General features: G+C 36.6%; 1 pseudogene; it reads right to left on the bottom strand.

The window, feature by feature from the left end:
* Window positions 1-2956: 2956 nt before the first annotated feature.
* LOC109106574 lies at window positions 2957-22777 on the bottom strand (annotated as a pseudogene).
* Window positions 22778-24000: the final 1223 nt, after the last annotated feature.

Below are 24000 nucleotides of genomic sequence, written 5' to 3' on the forward strand. Positions count from 1 at the left end.
TGTGATAAGCGAGAGCAGAAAAAGGACATTTGAGTATCTGAGTTATTTACCAGCAGCTTGTAACTAACTGTCCATCTGGCAGAAATTGTGTTTGTGAGGATATGGAATCAAAAAATTCAAAAAACAATTCAGGTTTTCATCTGTATTAATGTGCATGTCTCTAACATAAACCTTCAAATGTAGCCACACTCTGTAATTTGAAAGGAGGCAAAATCATTGTTTTTGTTCCTTTCTGATTGCATAAGACTTATTTTTCCAGTGGCAGCACTGACACACTAGCTCACAAATTCAAAATTACTAGTCTGACCACAAAAAAACACAGTCAAGAGCTAAATGAGAGATTTTCCTCTTCATTCACATTTTTATCAAAGGTCTGCAGAAGTTCAAAAAATTGCGAAAACAGGTGAACATCTTTATGGCATACATAAATAGCTCAAAAAAGCATGAAAGGAAACAACAGCTCTATGCAGTCACATGGTTTGTGATGTCAACGTAAAGTAAACGACAACGTGTGTCAGAAATGACTCAGTGTATGACTATCAAATACAGGAATAATTTGGCTCTGGTTTCTGTTATTCTATGTGATAAGACCTGTGTGATAGGGAAGATGTCAGGATTGGTTTTGATGTAATCTAATATGACGCTAATATGATCCTGGCTACCTGACAGATGCCTGAAGTAATTTGATTCACCTACTGCTGGCACTGTCAGAAAAAAATCAGATCATAATACAGCCAGCTGACCAAACAAACCAGTTCATCTTGGATAAACCTAAAAAAGATCACACAACATTGCTCTGTTTGAGATAAGAGTTGTATGAAGTACAGAAAAACTTTGGCATCTGCGTGGCGATAATATGATAAGATTATAACTTAAAATTTGAGGGGTATGTGATAAAAACAAAAAAAAAAAGGGCTAAGGACTGCCATAGGCTTTGTGCTTTATTACCTTTGGAAGTGGAAATTTACAATTATTTTTTTAATGACAAGATTCCAGAAGCACAAGGAATGTCCGGGTTGAGTTGCGTTTCCAGAGAAGTGGTCAAAAAGTCAAACGTTTAGAAAGCAAAAACTCTCCTCAAAGTCTTTCTCTACAAAAAAGCACTTTATAATAAAATGTACAAAAAATATAACACTGTTTATAATCAAGTCTTCAATAACAGAACAGGTTGACCTGTACCCATAGAATTGTGCAAACACAACATATTTAGCTACTAACTGTAAAACAAGGTGTTTTATACTGGCAAGACATACCATTTGGTCATTTAACGCTATACCATACTGCACACTGCCAGTAAATCCTGATACCTGTGGATTATTTCAAGCTTATATGTGGGGGAATCTCACTAAACTTTTCTGGGTCACATTTTAACACCAAAATTACGAAAAAATATATATTAGAAATTATATATTGCATAAAGAAAATGAATTATACAGGACTGTTATATTTTCCTGTTTACTTTTTTTTTTCTTTTTTTATGACAGGTTATGCACTGGTAATTTGTTAGATTCAGATTTTTATAGTAAAGTAGTACAAAATTATATTTAGTACTATTTAGTAGTAGTAGTACAATAAAATTATTTTTTAACAATTTGTATCAGCATAAATTGAGTAGGGTAATGAGAACAGGATGGGTAAATGTGCTTAATTTTCATCAAAATAAAGAAAAAATTACAGTTTAATTATTTTCTAAATTAAAATAGAAAATACGCTTCATTTACTTTAAGCAAAACACAATTTCTTCTTTCTCTCAAATAAATTTTGGGGTAAAATATGACTCATGTCCATGTTCTTGACTAGGTTTCGTGAGTTTCCCCCATGCAATCTTGCATAGTTCCCCAGAGAAAAAATTCCTGCAAAGCAAAGCGCAAGCAAAATAAAATCCTGCTTTAAAAGCTTCTTTTGAGGTGCAGGCAACTTGTAGGCAAAAAAATTGGACGATTATATACACAAGTATTCAGAGTCTTTTGAAGAGTTTGAAATGCAGTTTGCATGTGCCCTTTCGAAAATACACTAAGGCAGCTTTTGATTTTGAGAGATACCAACATTTTCGGAAATACCACTTAGGTGTAAAGATTTGGAGTACACGACCCATGTTTCCCTGCCTACAGTAGATTGTCTGTTCTGCCTCTTAGGTTTGAAAAGATAGCTTGCCAGTGTCACTCTCGTTTTACAGCATTCTCCATAGTGCAAATGTGTAATTATTATTAATAGTTTCCTTTACTGCATGGAGTCTCGTCTTTAATGGCAGCTGTTTCGTCATCCACTTTCCACAGCAACACTGGCACAGGACGTCACATGTGTTCATGTCCATGGCTTTGTTCACAAGTAGAGCCCATCTGACGGCATACAGAGCACTGCCAGACAAAGACCACGCTGTATTATCCATGATCGTTCCGCCAATCGCCTTTGGCTGCACCCTGATTGCATCTTATTATGAGCTTGGATTGTGTTAACAGCAGAGCAAGTGTGCTGGGAATTATTATTATTATTATTACGTACAAAAATGACCCAGGGAATTTAATAGACCTAGGGGTCAGCAACCGTTTTGAAACTTAGCTCCTCCAGTGTATTATGAAACAGAAATAAAACATTCACATTGTGATAGGCTAGTGATGATAACCACATCACCGCCGTCTGGTGTTTCTCACCCTGTCTTACCCTGATAGGCCGCTCAATGACTTGGTGCTTTTACTGTCCCTGTTGACATCACTGTGAAAATTGATACCAGAGGGTACAACGAACAGCTTGTGTTTGGTAAAACCACCAGCACCTCGTATTTCTGCTCTGATGCTGATATTAGGGAGCGGAAGAAACTAGATTTGCTCTTTAACAATTCATACATACATGTATAGCTCATGTTATTCATTTTTTTGTTGATTCCAGCAATACAAAAGCAGTGAACAGGAAGAGTCCATTGAAAAATGATGCCATGGAGGATTTTCTGTATTCTCACATCATGCTTTTTCCGGTGATTTGCTTGTTGTGGGCTGTTTAGTTTGCCATTCTGTGGAGGACTGAGTGTGACAGAAGTGGCGGAGTCAAGCTGCTTGTATAAAGCTCTGAGTTCTTTTACTTCCTCCAGCACGTCACGAGCCTGTCCCCAAGTGGACGCCGCCTCCTCCAGAAGCCTCTCCGCCTCCATCCGCTGACCTTCCGGGCTGGAGCTCTTCCCAGCCGGCGAGCCCTTCCCCTTGCCCTGTGCCCGCACCTCCGTCAGCAGTTCTTGAGTTCTTTCTAGCTTCTGGGTGATGAGATCCTGTAGCTGGCTGATGGGCTGCACGGGTGCTGAGGTTGAGCAGTGAGGGAGGGCTCGTGTCTCACAGTGCGTGAGGATCTCATCCATGGAAGCACAGCGGTTCTTTTCAGATGTGGCATTTTTTTGCGGAGCTGCGGCGTCCTATGGTTCTCCAACCAGTCAAAGGCACTCTCGCTTTTCCTCGGCAGACTCTGGGATTTTCCAGAGGTCTCATTACAGGTTGAAAGCTTTGAGGTGTCTGTGATGGAGCGCTGGGTATCTGGGGAATGCTGAGAAGCAGCTTTATCGATGGTATCCTCATGAGAGTCCCGACCCTGGATGGAAGGGATGTCTTCTTCCTGGATGAGGTCAAGTGTCAGCATGCCATCCGAGTTTGTGGTAGAAGCCTAAAAAGTGTGATGAGGTTTTAGACCAAAAATTTTCTGCAGTGTAAATGTAAAAATCTTAAAGTGTGCTTTAAAAAAAAGGGCTCAACAATAAGGATGTAAAATTATCCACCTGACCAACATAGATGAGGTAACTAAAATTTCAACACTGAATTGTCATGGTAGCATTACTAAAAATGGGTTTAAAAATTACAAACTTGAGTAGCGGACTTGCCTGACCTAGAAAGGAGAAACATACTTTTTGTATTGTTGGGCCATAAATTGTCTTAAAACTAAAAGTATGAAGGAGAAAGTATTTTATCAGTAAAACTAATAAACTATGCCTTAAAGGACTGTTTCATCTATTGTTCTGGGAAAATGACATTCACATTAAATGAGATGATATTCAGAGCAAATGGATTGCTTACCACAGCCATGAGGTGCCCGCGGGTGGGCAGACGGCGAGTGTGGGGTATCTTAACTCTGTCACGCGTCGGATGGGCCAACAAGCTGTCCTCTTCTACTGTCACCTAAAGGGGTCGGACAAAGAGTGCTGGAATGAAGCCCAACTGAAAAAATCAGTAACATGGAAACTAGCAGCAGCTACATGTTTCACGCAAGCCTGCAGGAGGAGAGCTGGTATATTGAGTGACTAATCAATGGGTCTGTTTATTATTAATATGTGATGTACAAATAATGACACAAGCAGTTCGGCAGAGCGGATGAATGTCTGAGTTCTGAAGGAGGAGGGAATAATCTGAGAATTTATTAAACTGAATCAAGTGTGTCAGCACAGCCTGTTTTTTACAAGTAAACTTATACTGTAAATAGGGCTGTCACGATATTAGATTTTTCATATCACGGTTATTGTGGCCATAAGAATTCACATGAAATATCGATGTATCGTGATATCTATTGAAAACATGGGGGGAAGAGAGATCAGTCAAATTATTTTTTACTTTGTTTATTGAGTTTTTCTTTTTCACCCAATGAACACAATACTGATAAATGCAGGGAACAAGACTCTGGCTTTCTCTGTCTTCTTTGAAGCTCCTATGAAATAACAAGAGAGAAAATACTGTCAAGTTCAACAGTATGATGAATAAATATTAATGGTAATGCTTTACAATAAGATGTCATTTAACATTAACATTAATGTATTAACTAACATGAATGAACAATGAACGATACATTTATTATACAATTTATTAATCTTTGTTAATGTTAATAAAAATAGAGTCGTTCATTGTTCATGTTAGTTCACAGTGCATTAATGTTTGCAAACACAACTTGTGATTTTAATAATGCATTAGTAAATGCTGAAATTAACATGAACTAAGATTATTAAATGTTGTGGAAATATTGTTCATTATTATTTGTTATTTATATATGTTAACTAATGTAATTAACTAATGTTAACTAATGAACCTTATTGAAGAATGACAGCAGATGCATGGCAGAGTTTAATGTAGCAATGTGGTCACTCAGTTTTTCAAGATCAGTTTTAATCGTGTAACTGTTTATAGATTTGAACAAAGAAATAAAGTGTTACTATGCACAGGCAATATTGATTGCAAATAAAAAAATAAGACGAGTAAAGAAAATACAGTATTTTTAAAATAATCACCTTTGCTTAAATATATGAACACAGAAAACCGCTGTTAACAGGTCAATGTAACGTTTCCCATTCTATGATTAGTAAAATAATGTCAACTTACTCTGACAAACACGGCTCTCCTCGAGTAGCTGCGAGCGTTGCGTCTTCTTGAGTGACAGGTGTCAGCGTTAAGGCACAATACTGCACCTGGGAGCTCAACCAGGTACTGGCGCTGGAGTATTTACATGTGGTGTTATCATAAGAGAACTGTTCATTTTAAATATTGCGGTTATGGCAAATAACGGTATATCGTCACAAACTAAATTAACACGATATTGATAATTGTTGCTTTGAATATCACAGTTATCTTCAATACCGGTATATCGCGACACCCCTAGCTGTAAATGCTACATTCCTAGACTTGAGATGGCTTTTGTATGCTGGCCAGGAGTGTATGGCTAATCTTACTGTGTTTGGTCGGGTTTATGGAATAAGGGAGGGGTTGTAAACAACAAAACAAAATATTGGTTTAGAATATTACTTTCTGTATTTTTTTTTTTTTTGACAAATTGATTTAACTGTGTTAAATAGAATTTAATTTATTAATGGTGTTTGCTGAGGCAATCTGTTCTAATCTCTTCTAAAATGTAATATGTTACCCGTATTGCTTTGTTTGTGCTACAGTCAGGAATGATCTACTACTAAGAAAGCACCTAGTTAACCTTTAGAACACTATGCCAATCATCTAGCAACACCATGGTGACTGCTTCCTGTACCCTACCCCTACCCTACTCGTGGTGGTGTGTTTCAGACAAGTAAGCTGAGAATATGTAAAGATCTAGTATGTATTTGTACATGGTGTTGTTTGTGGCTAGTGAATGCATATATTTTTCAGTTTTTAGTCACTAAACCTGCCTACACATTTCTGATCCTTGTAACATGCAGCAGTGCTAGGCAACAGATAAGGAGCACATTGACAAACTATAATTTGCAAGACCAAACCATGCAGATCAGAAAAAGTATATGGTTGATATTGATTCTTAAAATGCCATGATCATTCGTTCTCTGTCACTTCCACAACCGTTCAAAATAATTGCAGCATGCCTGTTGACATTAGTGAAATAATCCCAAATTAATCATTATAGAATCACATAAAAATCAAATAGAATTAAAAGTTAGATCTTTGTGGACAGAAACTTTCGAAACTGCTTTGTGGAGTTCTTGTCTACTGAGAGTTATTTTTGGAAAGACATTTCTTCAGCTGAACAGCAGTACTGTATCTAATCTATTGAACATACTGTATTGAACATTTCTGTATTTCCTGTTGGAACTGAAATATGGCACTTCCCTGACTAAGGTCTAGTGGAATTGAATTGACTTTGAATCAATACCTAGCCTTAAAAAAAAATATGCAAATGCAAAAGACCTTTTTTGATATTTGTTCTTCTTTAGCAATATTAATTTAATGATTTGATCCATATTTGAAGACTAAGTTTTATCATTTGTTAATATTTTATATTTTTAAATAAAAGAGTGTCTTCAATAGCATTTTAGGTTTTGTCATAGTATTGAGAATTGTGAAGCTGTATAAGTATTTGAATGAACTACTGAAATGTTGGTATCGTGACAACCCTAGAAAGAACAATGTGACAGTACCATTCTCTCATTTTAAACTGATATACTGAATAGCTATAAAAACAGTCTAGTAAGATGATTTCACAACATAACCAGATGTTATCGAGTACTGACGCGTCTGTTTCCTCTCCTGTTGAGTGGTATGAGCGATCTTGACTATTTAACTCGATGTGGGGTATGAATCACACCACAATGACATGCGAAAAGGAAAGCACATGGTCTCTCTGGTTTATTTAAATAAATATCAAGTACATTGGGTGTGCTGTGTCGTAGTCAGCCTGCTTGAAATGCCTGTGTGCATGTTAACGGTTTCAAACAATGACCTGGTCCCCACGACATGTCAAGTGTTTATCTGGAGGACTCAGACAGCACGGACGGTTAGGCCAGATTAAATCTTGTTCGTTATCAGTAGCTGAAGGTGTAGATACGCTCTGATCTGGCTGCTTTAACACTGAAAGTTGTGACTGTCATCTATTTTTGGTGAAGTGATTCATTTTCTCCCACTGTGTGCTGAGCATGATTATAGACCCGCTTTTAAATTGAGCAAATTCCTTCGCAAACAAACTGTGAAAAGATAAGGGAATCAGAGGGCAGGAAACTTTGTGATTAGAAGTTTTTATAAAAGTGGCTTCTCCAAGGTCCTGCAAATGACAATCTGCGTCCGTTTTTTTACATTTCACATTTTTTGATGAAATTGGAGTGGTGCTTGCCTATGCTAATCACTGCTGGGGTGTTATGGGAGGTTGTCTGAGCGTTGTGTATGTGGTTGCTAAGTTTTCATTTTTTTAAAATGTTGCTATGCAGTTTCTAGGGTGTGTTGGATGGTTGCTAGGTGAATGCACACTGGCCCAAGTCAGAAAAACCCTCCAACCAACATGCTAGGATGTTGTGTGGTTGAAAAGGTATTTAGAGTGCTTTTAACAGATTACTATGTGTTTGCTAAGATGATTTGACCCTATATTCAGAAACATACTTAATGGAAGTGTCCAAAATATGACTGCCTGGTCAATACATTGCTAACTTGAAGTCTGGTTGTAAATAATTAATAGCAAGCAGCAGTGGTATATGCCAAAAATATGGAAATGTCTAGCTTACCTCATCCAATATGCGATTCTTGGCCCTGGTGATGGCTGCATTTAAAGCATTGATCCATGACTCCTTCTCTTCTGGACTGACAGCCAAAAAACACCAGATTTGGGACCTACATGTGGTGGATAAGAGATAATTTTAATATAGTGTGCTGTTTGAAACATTCATTTATCCAAGTACATCCATATAAGCCAGTGCAGGTTATAGAGCAAAACACAGTGTGATGTATGACCAGCGTTGCCCTGAACCCTGCTGGCTTTTCATTTTAAGCCTACACACGTGGTTAAAAGTCCTTCAGTCTTGAGCCAAGCATAAATGAGAAGGTACGGCCATAAGGCTCTGTCTATGGACAGCTGATGCAACAACAGAGGCAGAAACCACCATATTAGGCAAGAACACTGCATGCCTTCCAAACACAGTCTGCTGGAACCCTTCTGTTGATGCTGCAGCTGTGTAGATAAGACTCTGCTATGCGCCCTATGCTATGTATTTGTACTATTGTTGATGAATCACTTTGACCATTAAAGGAGAAATATTGTGGGAAACAGAAAAATGCCTTGTCAGTCTAATTACTGCAGTCTGTATTTAACTATTTGGGCTCAAAGCTATTTATTTTTTAAAGACATTAATACTGTTATTCAGTAAGAATGCATTCAGCTGATCAAAAGTGACAGCAAATACACGTGTAACGTTTTATATAATTTTTTTTTTCAACTTTCTATTCATCAAAGAATTCTGGAAAAACAAATCATGGTTTCCAGTCCACAAAAAATACTAAACACCACAACTGTTTTCAACATTGATAAAAATAAGAAATGTTTCTTGAACACCAAATCAGCCTATTAGAATCATTTTTGAAGGATCATGTGAAACTGAAGACTGGAGTTTTGTCCAGTGCAAAACTTGCACATGCTGGTGTGTGGTTGCTGAGGCATTGTGAGATTTTGAAGGTGTTCAAAATGTTTTTAGTGTGTTGCTAAGAGTTTTGGGTTGCTAGGGTGTTTGGTTAGTAGCTTTGTTAATTCAGTTTGGTGTCGGGAGGGCAGAAAATGTCATTTAAAACAAATTGGGTGCAAGAAAACTTGACTAGCGCCATAGGTGGATATCAAGGGGAAAATATAATGTTAAAAATATGGTTTCTGTAAGGCTTTTGGATTCTTTAGTAATTAAAATTAGGTGCTAAATCGTTACTTAGGGAAGCATGTTTTTAAAGGTGCAAAAAAGAGGCAGGCAAGAGAAAAGCAGAAAGATGGTGATTTTCTTGAGGTCATGTATTAGGGTGGCTCCCCTGTTGAGCTGCATGTGGAAAAGCTCTTGTATATGAGGCAGAGGGACTTATTAACCATGTAGTGCTGTGTTTCTGTGGGTTTAGGAGAGAGAGTTCCTGCTGCTGGATTTTCCTAAGACCCTCTATGTTTGTTTCCTGTGGATTAACCCCTTGTCTCAGTGTTGGATTTTAAAGGATTGGTCAGACGTAACCCCTAATGTTTCGTCAGAAATCCTAAAAATGTGCTGTAGAGTCTAGACAACCAGAAAAGCTTTAAATCTACATATAACTAATGCAGACTCCTAAAAGGATTGATACTGGTTTTAAAAAAAAATGCATTTCTGGAGAGGTGACAATAATATTTTAAAACGTTTCATTTTCCACCAAACGGAATTGCAAAAATGATTTGTGTTTCTCTTTAGATTCCCCCATATTCACACAATAAGTTGAGCCAGGAGATCAGAATAATTGATCCTGAATTTGTACTGATTTTTGATTGAGGTGGGAAACAGAATGCCGAAATGCATTTTGAATTTTAGGAAGCAGAGTTAAAATTAATTGAATTTTTCTATTTGTATTTTTTTAAATAGAAAAGCAAAGTTTGTCTTGACTTTGAATGCTGGCTTTGAAAAAAATCAAGCTCTGAAAAAATTCAAGAAGCCTTAATGTTTTTAGGTTTATGGATGGCTAGAGAGATATTTAACCTATAGCCTCTGCATTAACCCTCTGGAGTCTAAGGGTATTTTTGGGGCCTGGAGAAGTTTTGTCATGCCCTGACATTTGTGCTTTTTTCAGTTTCTTATAAATATCTAAATGGCTAAAATCTAATCTCACTGTAATCAGCACAAACTAGGCTATAATAATATGTGAGCAGCATGTATGTACAAGATTGTGTTTTTGAGAAAAAAAATGTTATGCGTGGTTAGTGAAAAACTAAAAATGTTAAATCACTTGAATAAGGCAATAAAACACATACAGAAAATTGGTTCCCAGGAATTTTGAGAACTGGAGCTTGTAGCCTAGAATTTTTTTTTTCTAAATGATGTGAAAATCATCTTGTTTACTCACTTACAGAAAACAATATATTGATTTAAATTTTCTAAGACACTTTTTGTTGGTAAAAGTCATATGCGAGTAGGCGTCAACTATCATGAATTCACACCTGAGAAGACAAAGGCCTGCATAATGAGCTGCATAATGAGCCATTCAGTCAGCTGTGTCACTGAGAGGGATGAGTTACAAGAAAGAATGTGAGGACTAAATAAATGTATATAATTTTATGTTTGTAGTTTATTTAGAATATATTTAATTATCCCACAACATAATTTAATATTCACTTGTGAGTGCAGTTAAACAGTTTATTAGGAAAAATCAAAGCTGACTTTCAAACTGAATTTTTTGCATCATTACTCCAGTCACACAATCCTTCAGAAATCCTTTTAACAATCTTATTTTCTACAAAAAAAAACATTTATTGTTATTATTATCATTATTATTATCATTATTATTATTATTATTATTATTATTAATGTTGAAAAGAGCTGAGAATATTTTTTTTTTTAGGTTTTTTAGGGGGGATAAATTGAAAGAACAGCAATGATTGTTACATTTGTTACAGTTACATTTATATTATTTACATCAAGCTTTTGAATGGTATAGTAGTGTATATTGTTATTGAAACTTCATAATATTTCACTTGATTATACATTTAGTCAGGAATTATAGTTTGGAAAAAGTCTTTGGAAAAAGTCTAACTAGTAAAATGTTTACACGTTATGTGAAAACTAGTACAAGTATATAAATAAATAAAAAGAGACTTACTCATGTTTATGATCTCTGCTGAATAAAGTGCTTCATTCTTTTTTCTGAGGAAATCCAAATCTCAAATCCTCAACCACATCACATCTTTTTGGGGTGAATTATGTCTTATTCCTCTCATCGTGAAGCAAACAGTAAAATAATAAAAACTTGAAGAACAGTCTCGCTGCGTTGTCTTCTGTTGTGTGGGCGTATTCAAAAGCCGCGCGCTTCAGTGAAACATTTGAATCTCAAAAGCGCGCTCTCGGCGCGGGGGCGTGGGTCGCATTAGAAGATAATGAAGGGAGACGTGAAAAAAAACGGACATCGCGTTGTTTTCATATGGATTACTTTATCACAGAATATTTGTTTTCAGCAGCACTTGTTTAGTTTAAAAGTAGACATGTCAGGCTTTCTATAGATATCTCTCTCATGTCTTTTCGTTGAGTATTCACTGAGTTACAGTTCATTTTAATGACGCATTTGTATCTGAAGATCAGCGCAGACAAAGGCTGCAGACAGCACTCCTTGTTTGTTATCTTTATTTTATAAGTGCACAAAGTTTTGTTGTTATTATGTCTGTATACAAAAAAAAGTAGACCCTTTACAGATTCGATTGATGTATTGCTCTTATGTGTACGATCAAAACTGAAAGTGTAATTTAAGATCTTTTCGGGGTTATCAGGAGGAAATACCCCAAAATGCGTATACGCGTTAATCGACTCCAGAGGGTTAATTGGAGACAGTATTGACAAAAAAAAAAATCAAATACTTCACCTTTAAGAAACAAGGAGCCTTAACACAACTGTTGAGATGTACTATTTGTCTTGGTCTAAATGGGATGAAGGATATTCGTGGCGGCCTGTGGTGTACTAGTGAAAGCAATAAGCTAAGCCATTCTTACTGAAAGCCAATTACTCAGGATAGGATGACTACAGAGGTCGCTCCAAGTTTGTGCTTAGAGACCGAAGTGCCAACTATGCTGGAGTACGATTTATTGTTTAATATCGTCTTAGACTTGAGACTTAATGGCTGCGTTCAGACAGTCAGTGTTTGGTATTGAAAACAGTGTTTACAAACAGGTGTGACTCTTGAATTGTCCTGTTCAGATTACAGAAGTAGTTTGAATAATGTTTGTATGAACAAATAACCAGTCAAGAACCTTTTTTATTATTTCTTTTCTTATTATTTCCTTTTGCTCTAATATGTTTGAATGTATGAAGCGACACAGACTTTGAGTTGTAAAACAGGTGATCACTGTCTTAAAGCATGACTGCAAACTGACTAATGAAGCAGCCCAGCAGTGCTCTTGTGCTGACTGAGACCTAAAGCTATTAGCTATTATCCTCTGCTGTGAAACCCAACTTCCTGTAGAGACTGACCGTGTTGCCTGGCTGCCGTGAACACAGAAGCGTGAACTTGCTGTGATTCTTTTTGCTCCTGCTTTTGGCCTTGCGAAGTTCTTCAGACCTCTCGTAGTCGGTGAGATCCACCACCTCCTGGATTTTCTTCTCATCTTTGACCTGTAGAAAGTACAGATTTGGTTTTATTACGGTGCTTTTAAATTGGTTTAAAATTTATCACATACATCTCAATATTTATGTATATGTTCTGAAATAACTTAAAGGGGTGATTTTAGTAGTTTTAAAATGTTTAATGTAATGACTAAAAATATTAATTAATACTAGTAATAGTTTATTTTTTATTTAATTATTAATTATCATAATAGTTGTTGTTGTCATTATTATTAAAATCATGAATAATAATACTTTTGTACTTTTATAATATAATAATAATAATAATACATTTATAATTGTACATTTTTGAAAAACGACTCTGATCCAAAACATGTTTCATAAGTCATTAAGAAATAAATATAATTAGAATTTTATATATATATATGTATAATTTGCTTAATTATTCCAAACAAAGGCTAATTTAAAATGAGCGTTTTTACTGCCCAGTGTGTCCAGAATTTTCAGTTTTAGCCAAGAATTGTCATTTTGGTGCATCACTACTCAAAAGGTGTTTCTACTACTCATCACTGGTCAAAACATGGCAGAAGAGAACCTTTTAACCCAGATTCACAGTGAACACCATGGTCTGATCACCTGCCAAATGTTTTCATTAAGTCACAATCAATTTCCATTAGCGCTCTACTAAAAAAAAAAAAAAAAAAAAAAGCTGTATATGCACGCAAGCACACATCTGGTTGTGTTCTGTACTACAGAGCCACTCTACAATGCAGTACTTAAGAGATTGGCATCACACCCAGTGCACAGTGGGGTGTCACAACAGGGAATGGCTGTACAAATAGTACATCTACTGTTCCAGCAGTACAAAGGCAGCAATTAACTGGCAATCTGATCCAATCCTTTTATCCAGGAGAGGACAGTCAGGGCACAGTACACAGTATTTGCACTCAATACCGGACACTGAGAAAAAAATGCTGTTAGTATGCTGTTATAACTTATAATGCACTATATAATAAATGAAAATGAGTCATTAAAGTGAGGTAAAAATCATCTGAATTTAAAAAAAGTGTGTGATAGCACATTAAAGCTTTAGATAGTTATTTCACTGTCATTACTTGTAAAATGACCCTGATATATCTGACAACAGATCTGGCACAGTTAAAGTAATCTGTAATCTGAGAACATACAGAAAAAAATACTTTTGAATGAATGTGAACTACACCACTACTTTTGTAGTTATGCTCTAATTAAGTGGTTGTATATGAATCCGACAACATGTGCTCAATTTTGTATTTCATAACATTTGAAACAGCCTTTTTAAAACAGAACTGGCAGAAGCTCAAGCAACAAGCCAGTTTTCGCCTTAATTACCTTTTTAACTGCAAATAAAGAGCATAATCTATATTTAATATTGTGTATAAAAAACTTTAAACAGACACAACATCTTGCAGAGGAGATGCGGACACACACACACCGTGTGAATCTGTAAATAGTCAAGAATAGTATCTTAAACAATCAAAAGAATGCTAGAGAAAATTGTTTGCCAAACCTTGTCTTTCAACAGAAACTGTGAAGGGACAAAGAAGTACTGCTGTGATAATTATTGCACAGTTTTGCCAGGCTGCCTGATATGTACTCAGTAATCAAGATACTTTCTGTTATCTAACTAAAGCTGTAAACAATATTTTTTTTGTGTGTGAGGTTACAAAAATGTTCCAGGTTCAAAAAACTTAAGCTCCACAAACAGCATCTGTGGCATGTTGTGGAGTACCCCAGAAAATCATTTTGACACAAATTGTATTTACAGTGATGCACTTACGTTGGAAGTCTATGGAGCGTGTTTCTCAAATACTGCCACAAAACTGCTGTTCACAAATGTTTCAGACTGAACCAGGATATTCAATGAAAAAAAATGTAGGAGAGAAAATCGGCTAAATCCAGAGAAAAGTGGATGATTAACAGCTTTACTGCTCAAATTAAGCAATTTTTATACTAAAGAAGTCAAAGTCTAAATGCTCTAATTTCTCCTTTTTCCTTGGACTTCCATTGCAATTTAGTGTAGTTTATACACACACACACACACACACACACACACACACACAAACACACACATACATATATATATTAATAAGTTTGGGGTCAGCAGCCATTACTCTGTCCTCTATGTCATATAAGTCAACATTGTTTTTGACAGCATGGCAACAGTTTAGAGCTTAACTTGTTTTAGTCTGGAAAAAAAAATCCTTTAACGTTTGCTGGTTTTTGTTCACATTTTCTTGTTGCTCAAATGCAGTTTCCAGTGTGTATTCGTATTCATGTTATTCAACAAATCAACTGTATTATGGAGAATTTCCTGTTCAGGTGTCCTTTTGTTTCAGTCTGAGGCCAGGTGAATCATTTAGAGACAAGGAGACATCGTTTCATGTTTCACTGTCTTTCAAAGGACTGGTCAATTTCTGTATCAATGGAATTTCACTATTCAAATTTATATTTGCTTTCTCTATTAACTGGTCTATCCTTTCATAAACGTCCTTTAGGGTCACAAAGCATTGCAGTTGAGAGGGTGTATGAGAGAAGCCAAATACCCTGAAGAGGAATTTGAAATGAATACTCCTCTGCAATGTGTCCTATCAGCCCACAATTTAAAAATTCATTGCAAAGTGTTTAAGTAAAAATCTGTGAATGATACAACCAATGCTGCTTTATGATGTGAAGGCTGCAAGAGACATCTTGTAGGGTTAAATGCAGCATGTTTGCTTGCACAGGTGAGGGAAGAAAGGGCGAGCCGATAAATGTAGGGTGTTGACAGTTACAAACCTACTGAAGACAGTTTGAAGGTGTTTCCTCTCTGACTTCTAGCACAGTGGTTTTCAACAGGTTTTGCTTTACAAGTGGTGATATGGGAACTGTTTTTGCCTTCCTGCCCATTTTGCTAGAGCTGCACGATCATGACAAAAATCATAATTGTTGATTATTCCCTTGAAATTGTAATTGTGATTATTAATTAAAATGCTCACAATTTACATTGAATGATGTTTATACCAATTTTTGAAGCAACCGCATGCCATAATTTTGTATGAAAATAAACAAGCTGAAAACACAAACTGAAAAACATTGCTTTTCTATAGTATTAAGCCTCAAATGTTAACTATACATTGGACTGGTTTCTTCTTTAAAAAATAATTTTAAAAAAGTAAAAATATGCATGGTATTATAATGTTATACTAAAACTAAAATTAAAACAATTGAAAAACCCTTAAGATAACCCATAGAAAGAAAAAAACAAGCACTCAGAATAACATAAATGGACTTTGAATGATTAATTGCAGCTTTGAACAATTAAATAATTGTGGCATCCGTAATTGTAATCGCGATTAGAAATTTGATTAACTGTGCAGCCCTACATTTTGCTGTATTATAACTTTGCACGATCACGTTTATTGTTTCCTAAACATTTAGTTTCATTTATTTCATCTGACCAAAACAGACCTGCAGCCATGTTTGTGTCATGACCCATAAGTTAAGAACCACTGTTGAAGAGTTTATCATTTCAGTTCAACAAGCTTCTCAGTTCAAGCTTCCTGATGCTATTCTTCAAATTCTTTCAAACAATTTGCAATTGCAGTAATAATCATCTGGCAAAGTGTGACCAAGATCCCTTTTGATACTTTGCAGAACAGAAGAAAACACCTTAAGAAACCAGACAGAGAAGAAATGGGTTGATGACTATACAAGGCACGGCAACCTCTGTTGATCTCGCTTTCCAGCAAGTGAGTCACAGCTGTGCCAAGCCCTGACGTGTGAAATGATTCACCCATCAATTTCATTTGCTCTTCTTGTGTTAATGTGGGTGGACGACTGCACCCCATCACCCAAGAGAACGATGCTGGCAATTGTAAAAAGAAAAATTCACACGTCTTTCCCTGAGTATTTGTACATGTATGACATATAATATATACAATAAAATCTGTAGACATGTTACTTTTACTATTGCACTGCATGATCTCATTTTATGACATTTTCCATTTTCCAATTCACATCTGCAGATCTCTTTACTGAGAAATGCAATACATATGTACCAATATGACAAGTTATCTGGAGTGAGATAAATAGGATGCATAAACTAATTCAAGCACTTGACTGATAATGATGTGAAAAAAATTAAGGTGAAATAATGGAGTGTTCATATGAAACTGACAAAACTACATTTAATTTGTTACATTCAAAAGCTTTCCAATTATTAATTTTCCAAAAACTACATTCATTAGCGCCCTAACCAAGCACAATTTCACAGAAAATTTAGTTTATTACTTGGTTTCTTTTTGTTTAAGTTGCACCGCCCATTGAGAAATCTCATTGGTCCAAAATTGCATCCTGCATAACTTGATTGGCTGTTGTTGTGTTTGTTTGTTTTTATTTGCTTTCATGACATTATTTCATAAGCATATACATAGGCATTATTTCACACTGGATCCAAATGCAATCAAAGACAGTGACAGCATTTGAAAAAGTGAGCAGAGTAGTGTGTCCGAATTGACAGTATTCATAAAACAGAAGGCAAAAAGTCCTACTGACTGACTTTTTCTGGAAAGATTCTGAATGTACATCCAATGGACACTATACTATCCCACAAGGCTAAGTGAAAAGGAGTTGTGAATGGCAGTGAAGAGACACAACCGATTCTGCCAGTGACAACATGACAAATGTACTATGTGTAGTACTACCCACGTTCATACTGTATAGAACATACTTTTTTAACAGTCGCTAAATAAGTACTTATTCAAAAAAAGAACCAGCTGCAATGCTGTTTCCATTTAGGTTCAATACTGATTGTGAATTGCCCAAATGGAAGGACTATGATTTCAATGCTGTTTCAGTGGCATCATTTTAGAAAGGCAAACCAGATCAGCAAAGGGGAAAAGAACATCGTAAAGAAGAAGTATCGAGCCTAGAACAGGTTGTGGCCATTAGACCAATGTCTACCTGGCGATACGATACGTATCACGATACAGTGGTTAGGATACGATACATTGCGATACTGTAAGCAAGGCGATATATTGGGATATTTCTTATTTTAGGAATAGGATGTATTTTTAGGAAAGCTGTCATTAAGAACACACCACCATATGCAAACCATAGCAATAAATAAATAAATAAAAATTATTTAACCAGCATTTGCAATAATCAGTCCCTGTAACATTCAACGTTATTGAAACACTTTTGTGCAGTTTGAGTAAAGGGGGGAAAATAAAGTGCTTGCGGGATCCTTCAGTTAAATGTATAATATGTATAAAATGTATTTTATTAAAAAGACCATATATATTTTTAGACCCTGCTTTAAAGGTTCACAGTTTAAGTTAAAAATTGTAACATACAATGTCATAACATTTTGATCTGAACAAAATAATTACATCTGCTTAATATCAATGAAAAAATAAATGCTTACAGTATTCCTAAAGAAAACAAAACAAAATAAATACAGATTTCACAGGTTTTTCAGTTTGTATTTATGTTCCGCGTGGAATCACAGAGACAGTGACGCGAGCACCGCCCCAACTACACAAAACACCTCCAAACTGAGAGAAAGCTGCACCCGCATGGTGACCCTACCACCCGCTGCGCCCCACGCGAGCCTCTTCATACGGGACGCAGCAATCGTCTGTTTTTGAAAATCGATACATTATCGCCAAACAAAATATCGCGATACTCATGTGTATCGATATTTTCTTACACCCCTATGTGGAACTATCCACTTTTTGGCATTTTCGCACTGCCGGAAGTGGGTGCAATTTTAGTTTCGGACTGCCTTTTTCGAGAACCATATTAGCTCCTACTGCAGAGCAGGGTCTGACCAGCACAACTGGTACTACCTATGACGTAAGTATACATGGATTGGCCAAACGTGTATGAAAATACCCTCACCCACCATGATTTAAAACGGCATGTAAACATGCTGTAAACATTGTGTCAACTTATTTTGCAAGTATGGAGAACAGCAATAGATGGATAGACGTTGAAGTGCAGGCACTTGTAGCAAAAGTAGCAATATCAGTTGTCGTTGGAGATTCTTAGTCCTCCTTTCTGTTCTTTCAATCGCTTTACGTATACGTCGACATTCCATGTCCATTATTGTGAAACCCGTGAGACACAACAAAAACAAAGCTCCGATCACAGCGTCCTCCATCCTCATGTTATTAATGTTGTTGTTCTTTGTTTCTGTTGTTGAACGCTGCGGACAAATGACGTCGCTGTCGACCGGCACTTCCTAGTACACACTGTCGGTGCAAATGCAACCCTTTTAATGGTACTGGGAAATAGCTTGCACAAAATCTTCCCAGTACTTTAGTACTGTACATTTAGTTCTGGAACTAAAGCGGTGCGAAAGGCCCTACTTTCAAAGTAGATGAAGACCAGAGCTTCCTTATTTGGGATTGAGAGGGCAAGAAGACGACACAGACAGCTCTTATCTCCTTCTACTTTCATGTTGAAGTTCTGGTAGATGCCATTTAGGGACAAAAAAGACAGGAAACTACAACTGATTAAATTTAGATTCAAGCATTCGTGAGAGAGCAATGTACTAGATTAAGTGTGTGAATGTGAAGACAGTCCTGGCCGAGTGGGAAAAAGTTTTCCTTCTGTCTCTGGACTCTCCCTACATCTGCCACATCAGCGGCCAGGAATCTGACCCAGAACAACACTCCCATGACATCTGCTCCTGTGAGCTGTTCTGGAAGAGTTTTACAGGACACATTCTCAGTTTACTGCCACCCTACAGTCTACTATCATCTGACTCAAATATGTCAATTTGATTTAAGTAGAATCACATACAATGAATGGCCAGTGGGTTATCAGTGGTGCTTGCTATTGCCAATGCTTATACTTTAGCCCTTAACTCTACAGATACTTTAAATTGTGCACTTTGTTAAGGAAAGGTGTGCTTATACTTTCCAAAGCAATTTATACCTGGTAGATAATGGTATTTTTGGCAAAAATAGTCTACAATTAATCCTTTTTGATGCTTTTCTGGCACTGTTGAAGCTTGAAAGCTTTAGTTCCTATTCACTGAAACTGCAGTCAGCACAATTTTTTAAATATTCTCCTTTTGTGTTTCTGCAGAAGGAAGTCATGTGCGTTTTAGAACTATATCAAGGTGAGTAAATGATGACATCATTTTAATTTTGGGGTGAACTGTCCGTTTAATTCCTAGTGTAAAAAATCTTTTAAAAAAGAATCTGTAAAGTTTAAGCCCAGATACCTGATGGTATATATGTTGTAGAAACTACATTTAACCCCTCAAGCTAGGACCACTATGTAAATACGGATCATTTTGGCATTCATCTATTAGGAAACATGATACCAAAACAACAGCATCGGATCATTAAAATCTGTTGTCTGTCTAGACAGCTGGAGAAAAACATCTAGACGACAGCATGATGAAACCTCAGTCTGTTAAGCACTAAAAGGGTCAATCCTCCCTCTGAGCTGTGAGCCAGAGCCCATATGCTGCCTCGGCATTGTTTGATCTGATGCTGAGCACAGCAAAACAGTCTTCTGCGTGACCATGACTCAACCTCAATCCTGCTTTCCTTCCCTTCGTCCTCCCACACTGCAGTAAATCAGACTCGCTCCTGAATAAAGGCCCTTTATTTTCCTGTTCCTTCATGCATACTGAACTTGTTTAACCTCTCTTTAAAACCTTCACTTTATCCAGAAGTGAAGGGAACCACAATGTCACGCACATGCTTGACAGTATGTGTTGCATTGGACTTGGAAATGACAGTCCGCCAAGTGAATGTTTACATGTTTATCTCATCATGTTCGGCCTTTTAGCACATCCGGCTCCACTTCCAGAACAATGTCTGCAACTGAATAAAGGTGTTAACACTGTTAGACAGCTCTGTGTGCCACAGCAAGCCTGACCTGAGCAGAGCAGGATAAAAAGGTTTATTTATTCATTGAGTTTTTTTGTGTGTCAGAAGTCCAAACTGCAGTTTTTTTCATACAATGAAGAAGAATAATGAGTTGTATGGACTACTTTTATAATGTTTTATGTAGCTCCTTTTGGGAGATTGACAGTCCATGGTTTTCATGGTTATCGAAAACTTCTCCTTTCCCAGGAAAAAAAGTCATGTGGGTTTTGAAAGGCATGACATGAGTAAATGATGACAGAATTTTTATTTTTGGCTTAACTTATTTATTTTTGGCTGTCATCATTTACACACATCATGTCTTTTGAAACCCATAACTATGTATAATAAGGGCAATAAATATTGCATATGTTACGCATAAGATAAACCGCATTGTTTAATTTTTTTTTTTAAATGAATTGTCATTTACCCATTATACACATGAAAGTTATGTAATAAGTAATCAGAAAACACCAACATTTTTTTCTTTTTAGTTTGAGTGATGGGTTTCCACATGCCTCCTGAATTTTAATGCATGTTTATCTGCATCAGATTGTACTCTTAAATTGCAGTGTGGATTGTGCTTTCTTTTACTTTATATAGTTTTGTTATGGTTTTCAAAGATGAGGGCATGTCACATCCCATCTATGCTTTTACACTACTGGAACACATTTCTTCCTTTCTCACGCTGAAAGCAGTACTGAATATCATTGTAAGCATGTTACACAAGTAGCATCTCATCAATCAAATGATTATGTGGAGAAAAGCATTAAGAGAAAAAAGGTTTTTTCCAAAACTAACCTCTCTTTCAGAAATGTAGAGTTGCTCTCCTTTCAGTATAACGAATCTGCTTTTCCAAATTTCCCTGAAAATTCCTTTGCCACAGAACTTGCGAATCCAGCCAGTTTTGTCAGGCTGCATGGGCTGTTGATTGGCGTCCTGAGGGACCTGAAAAAACAGAGACATGCCAGTGGGACTTCAGGTTTCAAGTTGGTTATGATCTAATTGTCTGTGTTTCAAAGCCTAAACAGCATTTCTAGGCCTTTGTAGGTCTATGATGCGCAATATGCTGTCTAGGAAGGCAGTTCACTAGGTTTTGAGACACAATCGTAGTCTCTTGAGTGGGGGGAGACTTTCTTAAAGACCATGACTTTGTCATGCAGATCATATCACATTCCTAACACTTACACACTTTTCTCACACAGCACATCCACATACACACCCCGGTGTTTCCTCAACATTGGGATCTTGCAGTCTGAACTGAGTGTGATAAAAAAAGACTGTGTACATGCAAAATAATAGTAAGAAAAAAACTATTTCTATTATGCTGATCTCACAGACAGAGTGATTAATATCCAGAATCTGTTTATTATTCAGAAAAAGACTTTTACTCCACTATTTATGCATGCAATCAGCATATTCTATATGAAAAATGCAAATTCTTCGCCTTTTAGTCTTGACAGGAAATATTGGAAGTACCATTTATAATTCTTTTTATTCATTTTGGACAGTAATTTAATCGTCTCATCAATAATGCATGTTAAGTGTTCAGTTTGTAGTCCCAGAAGATAAATAGATTTTTTTTAAACCATGCTTTCCCATGAGAGTTTCCTTTTGGGTTTTTAGAATTTATGTTTTCGATGTATTAATATTTGTTAGAAAATGTGTATATGAAATTATAGTCTGAATTAAAAAGAATTTTCAAAATTCAGTTTGATTTAGGCCTAATCATATGACAGCAGTCTTATTCCGTTATCTAGAAACTGTAATAATGGCTTCTGGTTATAGCACTCGGGTTTTGTTTATTTTTCATGTAATATGAAAATAAATCAGGGCAAACTTTTTCAGTTGTACCTTGACGTTACTCGTGTGAATAAAACTTGCGTATAAAATAAAGTCAGCATTAGGCTACTCCTTTCATCATTTTGAGCCTGGTCAACTACTCCCAAAAAAGGGCGTGCGAAATAATATCATGTCGACTTAAACATTTACAGATAGAATAAAATAGTTATAATGCATGTACTGCATTGGTGCGTTGGAAATGTTTTAGTAAACTGAAGTGTATATGCTGTAGTGTTCATACTTCATAATGCACGAAGGCTCGCGGCGCTCCTCGCTGACAATAGAGTGGACTCGATGTCTTACCCGCTTTGTTGAACCGTTCTTCTTCATGACTCAATAAAACGGGTCTTCCCGACTCTCCCTCCGTTAAATCCAGATCCTTTCGTGCCACAATGTGTTGTCTACAACGAAAAGACAATCCTGGAGTGAAACGCTACACTCATAGAAAGCTCGGTGTTGAATGAGGCGCTCCCCCGTTTGTTTCTTACGCCTCCTCTTGTCTATTTACTTCCCATTCAGTGTCCTCCAGATCCTCGCAGATTATCATCCAGTGGCGTTTTTCTTTGTGGTCACGCAAACAGATCTAAGAAATGTGCTCTCTAGGGCAGCAGATAAGTCTGTGCTGGTGCTATCATCATTATTATCGTGTTGTAAGGATTGATGTCCTGCCCTCATGTGTGTCTCTTGTGGAGTTCAGTGAGCTGGAGAACTAAAGGCTTTATGGTCCCTCTCTCTTTGTCCTCCACAGCTCCACCTATGGACACCACAATGATGTCACTGGAAAGACAGAGGGGGGACTTGCTGTACTAAAAGGAATGTGCAGTATTTGCTATCATTTTACATTGTCTAACAGTATTTGCCTATATTATTAGCTAAAATATTATAATATAGCATTATATGATAATATTATTGTAAAAATATGAATAATGTGCAATTAAAATTAATTACAGTAAGTAAATGTAGTTCAACAACAGTGTCAAAAAAGATTTTTTTTTATTAGGGAGCAATATTTGCCCCCTGGATTTGTAGAATTAATTGACATAAAATGTACAACACATTGTGGTTTATGATTAAAATAAATTCTCAGTAGGGTTGGTACACAGCAGTAGGCTATAATTTTGATGTATGGATAATGAATGGCTAGTTTTCAAGCTAGTTTTGTTCTGTTTTCAGAGTCAAGTCAAGTCACCTTTATTTATATAGTGCTTTTAACAATACAGATTGTGTCAAAGCAACTGAACAACATTAATTAGGAAAATAGTGTGTTAATAATGCAAAATGACAATAGTAAACACTAATTTTTCAGTTAAAGGCAGTTCATCATTGAATTCAGTGATGTCAGCATCCAGCTCAGTTCAGTTTAAATAGTATCTTTGCAATCATTTGCAATCAAGTCAACAATATCGCTGGAAATGAGGTGTCCCCAACTAAGCAAGCCAGAGGTGACAGCGACAAGGAACCAAAACTCCATCGGTGACAGAATGGAGAAAAAACCTTGGGAGAAACCTGGCTCAGTTGGGGGGCCAGTTCTCCTCTGGCCAGACGAAACCAGCAGTTCAATTCCAGGCTGCAGCAAAGTCAGATTGTGCAGAGGACTCAGCTGGTTCCTGTGGTCTTGTCACGGTGGTCGTCTGAGACAAGTCTTTACAGGGACTCATCTAGTTCATCTAGTTGTCCTGGTCTCCGCTGTCTTTCAGGGCTGTAGAGGTCCTTTCTAGGTGCTGATCCACCATCTGGGCTGAATACGTACTGGATCCAGGTGACTGC

The sequence above is a fragment of the Cyprinus carpio genome, chromosome A16 (assembly GCF_018340385.1).
Source record: "Cyprinus carpio isolate SPL01 chromosome A16, ASM1834038v1, whole genome shotgun sequence".
NCBI classification, from domain to species: domain Eukaryota; kingdom Metazoa; phylum Chordata; class Actinopteri; order Cypriniformes; family Cyprinidae; genus Cyprinus; species Cyprinus carpio.